Raw genomic sequence first — 9,726 nt, forward strand, 5'->3', positions numbered from 1 at the left:
CAATGACTCAGTACTAACAACCTGATTGCTGAGTCTATTCCATTCTATCCTGTCTTTCTTAAATCTATCCTCAAGCTTGAATCCATTTTTACTTCTTGTCCTTCCCTGTTTACTGCCTCAGAGAATTTTGCTTATATCACCCTTGTTGCATCTCATATCACTTGAAGAAATGGATTAGACCTCCTTTTAATCTAATTCTGCCTTTATCAAGCACAAACCAATTATTTATTGCCCTACCTGGAGAATTTTGCTTATATCACTCTTATTATGTCCCCTATACCACTTTCCAAGACCATCAGACCCCTCTTAACCTCTACCTTTTATTAAGTTTAAACCAATTATTTATTTTCCTAAATATAATTACTGACCCTGAAAATTGTGTTTCCCTTTGTGTCATTGCATTATCTCGCTCCATTTCTTCTCCAGAGTGTGTATGACAGCCTGTGTGGTGACATGGTGGTGTCTGTGGCTGACTGTGGCAGGCATGGAGGTCTGGGGAGGAGGAGAGGATGGGGAAAGAGGAGGAAGAGAGGAGAGGTCCCTTCAGCAAATCCCCTTAGGAACCTCAGGATTTCCCTTACCTGTGGATATTGACCCCATTCCTTCAGGTAAGTGAGTAATGGGTGGTGATGGTGGTGTAAATTATCAAAGAGCTATCATAAATACTATCACTGAGTTTATGTAATGTTGCTTCACTAGTCTTATTAATGGTGACACTTCACACAGGCCCCAGAGAACAGATCAACCAAGTGACATCCTTCATTGATGGGTCGGTGATCTACGGGTCCAGCAAGGAGGAGAGTGACGAGCTGCGTGCCTTCTCTGGCGGCCTCCTCAAGGTGCAGCGCGGCCCGGCAAACACCCAGATCCTCATGGCCGACACCAACCAGATTGACTGCAAGACCTCAGGAAGATTCAAGTATGTGTTTGTGTGATAGATGAGTGCATTAGTTAGTGAAAGGGTTATTCAGAGCCTTAGACTGATGTATTTTGAGGTGAACATGACACAAAAACAGCAGAAATTTCCCATAATTAACAACAGAAAGCCAAGCAAACAATAAAACAACAGAGAAAATGATAAAAACACCACAGTTTTGTCTACCACGCCTCACCACTGACAGTCTCTCCACCACCAGAGCCAGGTCACGCAAGACTCGGGCAGCAGACGGCCAGCTCAAAGACATCGAGTCAGGTTCCCCAAACAACGTACTGGATTTGATGGAGGTTCTGCCTAACACTGACGTCAGCGATATCACGGAAATTCCTAGCGTGTTTGAGCGTGACGACCAGACACTGCCCTGCGACCACACTTTGCGTTTCCGCACAGCTACAGGGTGGTGCAATAATCTTAACTTCCCGTCCTTCGGCAAGTCGTTCAGGGCAAAAAGTCGACTCCTACGTCCTTCTTATGAAAACTGTGAGTGTCTGTCTGTCTGTATGTCTGTGTATGTGTGTATATATATGTGTGTGTGCATGTGTGTGTGTTGGTATTTGGGATAGGTCAAGAAATTAAGTGTTTAAGTTTGATGAAGTAAGGGATAAAGTCAAGAGTAGATCAGATAGATGTCTATGTGTCTGTATTAGTGTTAGGGATAGAACATAAATAATGTGTTCAGGCTTTATAAAGTTAAGAATCAGAGAGAAGTCATTTCAGTCAGCTAGAGGTCCCAAAGTGATATAGAGAGCATGACAAGGATGACATAAGCAAAATTCTCAGGATCAGTAATCAGGACAGGACAAGAAATAAAGAACTGAAGCTTGATAAAGTTAGGAAAGAGAATAAATAAATATGTTTGTAAATGAGTCTGTGGTGCCTTGTCTGTGCTGGCCTGTGTAAGAATGCTAGCCTTGTATGTAGACAGAGAGACAGACAGATAGATATATTACTATTATTATTGTGTGTGTGAGTGTGTGGTGCCTTGTCTGGGCTGGCTTCTGTGGGATTGCTAGCCTTGTATGTAGATAGACAGACAGACAGATAGATATATTACTGTTATTATTGTGTGTGTGAGTGTGTGGTGCCTTGTCTGTGCTTTGTATAGGACTGCCAGTCTCACAGATAGATATATAAACTTAATTCTCACTGAAGTACCCCCATACCTTATCTTCTATAGGACTGCTAACCTGACAGATAGATAGATTAACAAACCAATTTCCTTACAGTACAATCAAGTACCCCCAAACCTTGCCTTCTGTGGGACTGCCAGCCTGACAGATAGATAAACAAATGAATTTCTTTACAATACACTCCAGTACCCCTAAACCTTCTCTTGTCATCCCCAGGTCTGTCTAAATTTCGCGTCACTTCAGTCACCGGCAAGCCTCTCCCTTCCCCTCGGCTCATTTCCGCCAACATGCACGACGTGTCTGCACCGCATGTCCGCTATACCCTAATGGTCATGCAGTGGGGCCAGTTTATTGACCATGATATTATTTTCACCCCCATCAACAAAGGTAGGTGTGCGTGTGTGTGCGTGTGTGTGTGTGTTTACATAGTTGTAGCTTCCAAGGTCTGATAAACTATTGATTTGTTGTCTCCTGATCTATATATGTCTAGTTTTCTTTAATTTCTGCATACTTGTCACTAAAACTATATATTTTCTTAGTCTGTTCCTAACCTAATCTATCTTTGTTGTTTATCATTATCTGGTTTTTCCATTAGTTATCAAATCTCCTGTTTCTCTTTCTCATTCTAGTGTTAACAGGTATATGTTTTCTAATATCAACTTAACTGTGTATGTGTTGATAAAAAAAAAAAGTACTTATTCTCTCTTTACCTCATGTCTGTAAATACACTGACTCCTGGCCCAGCATCTCTTCACCTCACCCACTAAACACATTCACTTCTCTCTCTTCCAGGTTTCCAAGACTCGATTCTGGATTGCCGCAGATGTGACTCTCCCCAGACAGTCCACCCTGAGTGTTTCCCCATAGCCATTCCTCAGAACGATCCATTTTTCCCTCCTGTCAATATATCATCTGGCCAGCCATTCTGCATCCCCCTGACCCACTCCATGCCAGGCCAGCTGACTCTAGGTGTGTGTGTGTGTGTGTGTGTGTGTGTGTGTGTGTGTGTGTGTGTGTGTGTGTGTGTGTGTGTGTGTGAGAGAGAGAGAGAGAGGATATGAAGGTATGCTGTGTGTGTCTATTTTCTCTTGTGGGATGTGACAGAGAGAGAGAGACAGATAGAGAGAGTGAGATAGTTTGTCTTTGCTTCTCCATGTAGGTGTGAGGGAGACAAAGAGAGACACATAGAGTGTGAGATAATGTGTCTGTGTGTTTGTCTGTGTTTAGTCTCTATCATCTAAACTTAACACAGCAAGGCCAATAAAATGATAAAAGAAGAAAATCAACACTACCAATAACACTTTCATCACCTAAACATATTATTACTATTGCTTAAACATAATTCCTTCAAGCAGGCTCCCAAGAGTGAAAGAATTACCATTGCTATTATCATTATCACCATCATAACACAAGTAATTTGTTGACCAGGCTACTGGGAGCAAATGAACCAAGTGACTGCCTTCATCGACGCCTCTCACACCTATGGCTCAGACAAGTGTGAGCAGCAGCAACTGAGGACCAAGTCGGTAAGTGTGCAGCACCGGGGAAAACCAGCATGAGGCTTCTATATCTGTCATCCACATCTATATACTAGTCTGATCTTGTTTTAAAATCTCCCTATTGACTGGGTGCTAACAACCTGAAAAGTAGTAGTAGTAGTAGCATCTCACAGTGCTAGGCTGGCCACTGACACCCATACACACACACACACACACACACACACACACACACACACACACACACACATACCTATTGGTTCTGAAAAGAGGGAGAAAGAGAGATGCAGAATAATGTACTACTACTGCTACTCCACTACCCCTGCAGGACGGCATGCTACGAGGCACACCCAACCCCCTGTGAGGCAAAGACCTGCTGCCCACTGAGAATGAGAACCATGAGTGTCAGGCTCCCTCTGGCCGGTGCTTCACTGGAGGTTAGTGTTTGGCTGAGGTTAGCTTAGGTAAGGTTAGGTAAGGTTACTGTTTGCATTGCTTACTAGATGATGTCACTGTCTACATATGACTGAGAGAGAGAGAGAGAGAGAGAGAGAGAGAGAGAGAGAGAGAGAGAGAGAGAGAGAGAGAGAGAGAGAGAGAGAGAGAGAGAGAGAGAGAGAGAAGAGAGAGAGAGAGAGAGAGAGAGAGAGAGAGGAGAGAGAGAGAGAGGAGAGAGAGAGAGAGAGAGAGAGAGAGAGAGAAGAGAGAGAGAGAGGAGAGAGAGAGAGAGAGAGAGAGAGAGAGAGAGAGAGAGTCTTTAAAGAGTCATTTATGTGTATGTGATTGACTGAATGGGTGAATGAGAGAGAGAGGAAGAGAAATAGAGACCCTTCAAAGAGTATGTTTTTTTGTTTGTCTGTGTGTGTGTGTGTGTGTGTGTGTGTGTGTGTGTGTGTGTGCTGTGTGTGTGTGTGTGTGTGTATGACTGAGTGAAATAAGAGGAAAAAAAACAGAGAGAAAGCCTTGAAAACATCCACTTGTCTGTTTCCTCCCACCCACAGGAGACACCCGGGCCTCAGAGCAGCCTGGCTTGGCTGTGCTACACACTCTGATGATGCGTGAACACAACAGAGTGGCCGGGGGAACTGAAGCGCCTCAACAAACACTGGAATGATGAGCAGCTCTTCCAAAATGCCCGGGCGTATCGTGACGGCCATCAACCAGCATGTCACGTACAATGAGTGGCTGCCAAGGGTGCTGGGGTGGAACGCTGTTAATCTGTATGAGCTTAACTTGCTGCCTGAGGGCTATTCTGAAGGTAGGTTAATGTGTGTGTGGTGTGTGTGTTGTGTGTGTGTGTGTGTGTGTGTGTGTGTGTGTGTGTGTGTGTGTGTGTGTGTGTGTGTGTGTGTGTGCAACATTTCCCTCTAACACACTGCACTCCTAATGACTATCCTCTCTCTCTCTCCTTCTCTCTCTCTCTCTCTCTCAGATTATGATGCATACTGCAACCCAACAGTGCTCAATGAATTTGGCATAGCCTTCCGCTTTGGCCCCTCTCTACTCAAGCCTTCCCTGGAGCGCATGGACGGAATATTTGCCAAGCGCAACCCTCCTGTCAAGCTGAGCGAACACTTCTTCAAACCCAGACCTACTCTACCAGCCTGGGATGCTTGATGAGATCATCCGCGGCCTGACTACTGTGTCCATGGAGACACTGGACCAGTTCTTGACAGATGAGGTGACCAACCATCTCTTTGAAGACAAGCGGCAGCCATTCTCTGGCCTGGACCTGGCTGCCCTCAACATCCAGCGAGGCAGAGGACCATGGACTGCAGCCTTACAATGAGTACAGGGCCCTCTGTAAACCTGACCAGGGCGAGGTCGTTCTGATGACCTGCACAGGGAGATAGCGAGGCCGGTGATCGAGCAGAATGAAACGGACGTACGCACACGTGGATGACATAGATCTGTTCACTGGTGGATTGATTGAGACGCCGCTGCACGGTGGACTGGGTTCGGTCCCACGTTCGGCTGCATCCTCGGCATTCAGTTCAGGAACCTCCGCTGCTGTGACCGGTTCTGGTATGAGAATGCTGACCCAATTGTGCGCTTCACCGACCCTCAGCTCACTGAAATAAGAAAGGTGGGTCTTCCTTGGTGGTGGTGGTGGTAGTAACAGTAGCAGTAGTCTATCCATCTGTGAGTAATGAGTGCTGGTGGTGGTAGCAGTAGTAGTAATAGTATCTCTGTTGGTGTTAAGTAGTGGTGGTAGTAATAGTAATAATAGTAGCAGTAGTATCTCTGTCTGTGGGGTGGTGAGCAGCAGTAGTAGTAATAGCAATAGTTCATTTCTCTTTATATACCAGGGCTGGCAATCCCACACAAGCCACACACACACACACACACACACACACACACACACACACACACACACATTTTTATCCCAGTCAGCCATAGGATAGAAAGGAATAATAGTAGTAGAAATAATAGTAGCATTAGTAAAAGTAAATCACCTTACTTATCAAATCAACTTAAAATCTAAGTAACCTTGCCAAATCTACTCAAAACTTAACTTAATTACCTAATCTGTCCTAAATCTAGTTATGTCTAACCTTACTAACCAAATTAGCTAACTTATCTTGATCTTACTTAACAAATGAAGTGTTTTAGCAGCAAAACAAATGTGCTCAAGTGTGTCTCTTCTCTACAGGTGACACTGTCCAAGCTTCTGTGTGACAACTGTGACTATGTGGAAAGTGAACAATGGTCTGTCTTTGACCTTCCAGACCCCTTCCTGTAAGTACTGCTCCTGCACACACACACACACACACACACACACACACACACACACACACACACACACACACACATACAGACACAGACAAAATGCTATCCCCTTATCCCTTCCTCACCCCCAGGAACCCCCGAGTGTCATGGTCGCGACCTCCCCGGGGTGAACCTTACGCTGTGGAAAGAGCGTGTGTCATGTGGCGTAGGCAAGACTAACATCGACATAAGTGGAGCAGAACGCATCTCTCCTTGTGTTATGTGCACCTGTACCAAGGAAGGGGTGAGTCTTGTGCATCTGTCTGTCTGTCTGTTTGTCTGTTTGTTTTGCTATTGTATAATGCTATCAATGCCTGGAAGTGCCTATCTGTCTGTTTATCTGCTTATTAAACCCAACCCCCACAGCCTGTCTGCCAGAGCCTCAATTAACAAGTGCCTAGAGACTCCCTAAAGGCAAATCTAAGTATTTCTCCCCTCTCTCTCTCTCTCTCTCTCTCTCACAGCTAGTCTGCCAGCCTCAACTAACAATGGTACCTGGAGTCCACTTATATACAAAGCTGAGTGTTTCTCTGTCTCTCTCTCCTCTCCACAGCCTGTCTGCCAGAGCCTCAAGATAGACAAACTGCTTCCACCTGGCCCAGTCCTACAGTCCTGAGTCTAATTCTGAATGACCACGTGTGCAAGGTGCAGTGTGCATTTGCCTTCCGTGCCTTCCCCACAAGTGGCCACTCAGGACTCCAACCAGCTCGGATTTTGCCCAACAGTTAAAGAGCTGACGTCACAAGAAATGGTTAGAGAATATTTTGCAATGTCCCTATCTTGTGAAGTATGTTAGGGGTGGGGATGCTCTCTCTCTCTCTCTCTCCTCTCTCTCTCTCTCGTCTCTCTCTGTCTGTCTGTCTGTGTAAGAGGCAAGTTTTGTTTTTGTTCAGCAGATATATGGTATATTATGACAGTAAATTTGGGGTTGAGTGGTTGTATTTAGCAATGTCTCTCTGGAGTAATGCTGTAAATTTTTGTGTTTGTTTCTCCCTTGTATGTATGTATGTATGTTCCTCCTGCTCCTCCTCCTTGGGTTTTGTGGAAGACTATAACATCTTACAGAAAAAAAAAAAAAAAAGAAAATTAAGTTGTTATTCATAATGCTGCTACTGCTGTTTGTATGTATGTATGTATCTATGCATCTGTGTATATGTGGTGTGTGTGTGTGTGTGTGTGTGTGTGTGTGAGTGTGTGGTGTGTGTGTGTGTATTGATGGAAACACACACACACACACACACACACACACACATGATTAGGTAGAGAACAGACACAAGAAAAGGTATATTCATTCAAATCTTGCAAAATGACCTTAGTATGGCCCAGAATACAGGGTCATTTAAGGTCAAGTTGCATGAAATTTGGTTATTTAGTGAGGAATGTTGGTATATGTTGACCTCAGCAAGACCCAGGACACAAGGTCATTCAAGGTCAGATGTATTGCTGTTTTGAATTCAGCAGATCCAGAATGAAAGGTCATTGAAGGTCAAATTATGTTTATGAAGCTTTTCTATTTAATTTAGTGAGATGTGTGTGTGTGTGTGTGTGTGTGTGTGTGTGTGTGTGTGTGTGTGTGTGTGTGTGTGTGTGTGTGTGTGTGTGTGTGTGTGTTAGTGTGTGTGTTCATGTGTTATTCAATATCATTCATCTATGTCTTTTTCAGCTCCTTTTAGCCCTAACATATTCATGTGTGTTCTGTCAATGGTCTCACTTCATTGCACCTCCATTCACTGTGTTAAGAAAGGAAAAGTCTCTTGGTGTGGTAGGAAACTGAAAATTATATTTCTGCGTGCTTATTTTCTTCTGCTAAGTAAACCTAACTCATATTTTATCCTAGTGTGTGTGTGTGTGTGTGTGTGTGTGTGTGTGTGTGTTGTGTGTGTGTGTGTGTGTGTATTGTATGTTAATGTAAATTGTAATATGTATTTTATTTTTTATAAAATATTGGCTAAAACATGATATTTCTATGTAGTAATGTCCCTCTTCAGTCTCTCCTGTGTGGTGTGTGTGTGTGTGTGTGTGTGTGTGTGTGTGTGTGTGTGTGTGTGTGTGTGTGTGTGTGTGTGTGTGTGTGTGTGTGTATTGTATGTTAATGTAAATTGTAATATGTATTTTATTTTTAATAAAATATTGGCTAAAGCATGATATTTCTATGTAGCAATGTCCCTCTTCAGTCTCCCCTGTGTGTGTGTGTGTGTGTGTGTGTGTGTGTGTGTGTGTGTGTGTGTGTGTGTGTGTGTGTGTGTGTGTGTGTGTGTGTGTGTGTGTGTGTGGTGTTGTTTTGTCTGGGTCATCTTGTGTAGAACTGCTGACCTGCTATATATATATATATATATATTATATATAATATATATATATATATATATATATATATATATATATATATATATATATATATATAATTTTTTAGTGTCCAAATTGCCCCAATATGTCATGGGTAGGGTTGTGGTGCTTCCTATCAGGGGAACAATGCCTCCCCTAATTTGGCAGGAAAGAATACATGTACACTTGCCATACAGAGGAAAAAAAAAAAAAAAAAAAAAAAACTGTTACAGGACTGCACAAGTAATACAATACAGTGAAGCCTCTGATACTGAATAAGATGAGAAAAATAATATCAATGAAAGGAATGATGAAACACTTTGAAGATGTAACAGGAGGGGGAGAAAGCTATTAATTAATGGAGTAGGTTATAATGGAAACAATGAAGGCAAGAATGAGAGCAGGAAAGAGGCAAAAGTAAATAAAAGTTTATCTATTTATTTACATTTAATGGGTACAGCAAGGGAGTTTCTATGCTATCTATCTGTCCACCTGTCCACCTGTCCATCTGTCCACCAGGTTGGCAATCCCACACAGGGTGGCCCAGACAGAGCACCATCCACTCATACACACATCATTCACGCTCTTAGTGCTATCAGCCCCTAATGAGAGAGGGTATTCACCTAACATAAAAAATAACTATAACAATCTCATTGCCACATAATCAGCTTAGTGCTTCAGACGCAAGATATTAAAACCAATAGGAATGAGGGAGTAAATGAGATGAGAAGATAATGATAAAAGGTATCTCTAAGAGGAAGCATCAGCAAAATCCTTTGGTTCAGTAATCAGGGCAGAAGAAGGAATGGTGGGCCTCAAGCTTGATAACGCCAGCTTTAAATGAGATTACAACCTAACACTGTGTTTACTAATGCAATTGTTCTGTGGATTTTTACTAAGTTTAGATACACATAGAAGAATTTGTTTGTTGAATACTTCCTTTCTGGTTTTTTAATGATTTATTTTTTAATTGTTAGGGTGTTGAAGAGGTTTTTCATAATATTAGTGATAGTTTTGTAGGCTCTGCTTATTTATCTATTTGTTATTTTGGTCTATCTATTAATCTCTCAGT

The 9,726-nt window shown here is 42.9% G+C and overlaps 1 pseudogene; it reads left to right on the forward strand.

Moving 5' to 3' along the window:
• LOC135098138 (heme peroxidase 2-like) overlaps positions 1 to 8,005 on the forward strand; it is an 8,941-nt pseudogene extending 936 nt beyond the window's left edge.
• The last annotated feature ends 1,721 nt before the right edge of the window (positions 8,006 to 9,726 follow it).

Source organism: Scylla paramamosain, unplaced genomic scaffold (genome assembly GCF_035594125.1).
Source record: "Scylla paramamosain isolate STU-SP2022 unplaced genomic scaffold, ASM3559412v1 Contig46, whole genome shotgun sequence".
NCBI lineage: Eukaryota > Metazoa > Arthropoda > Malacostraca > Decapoda > Portunidae > Scylla > Scylla paramamosain.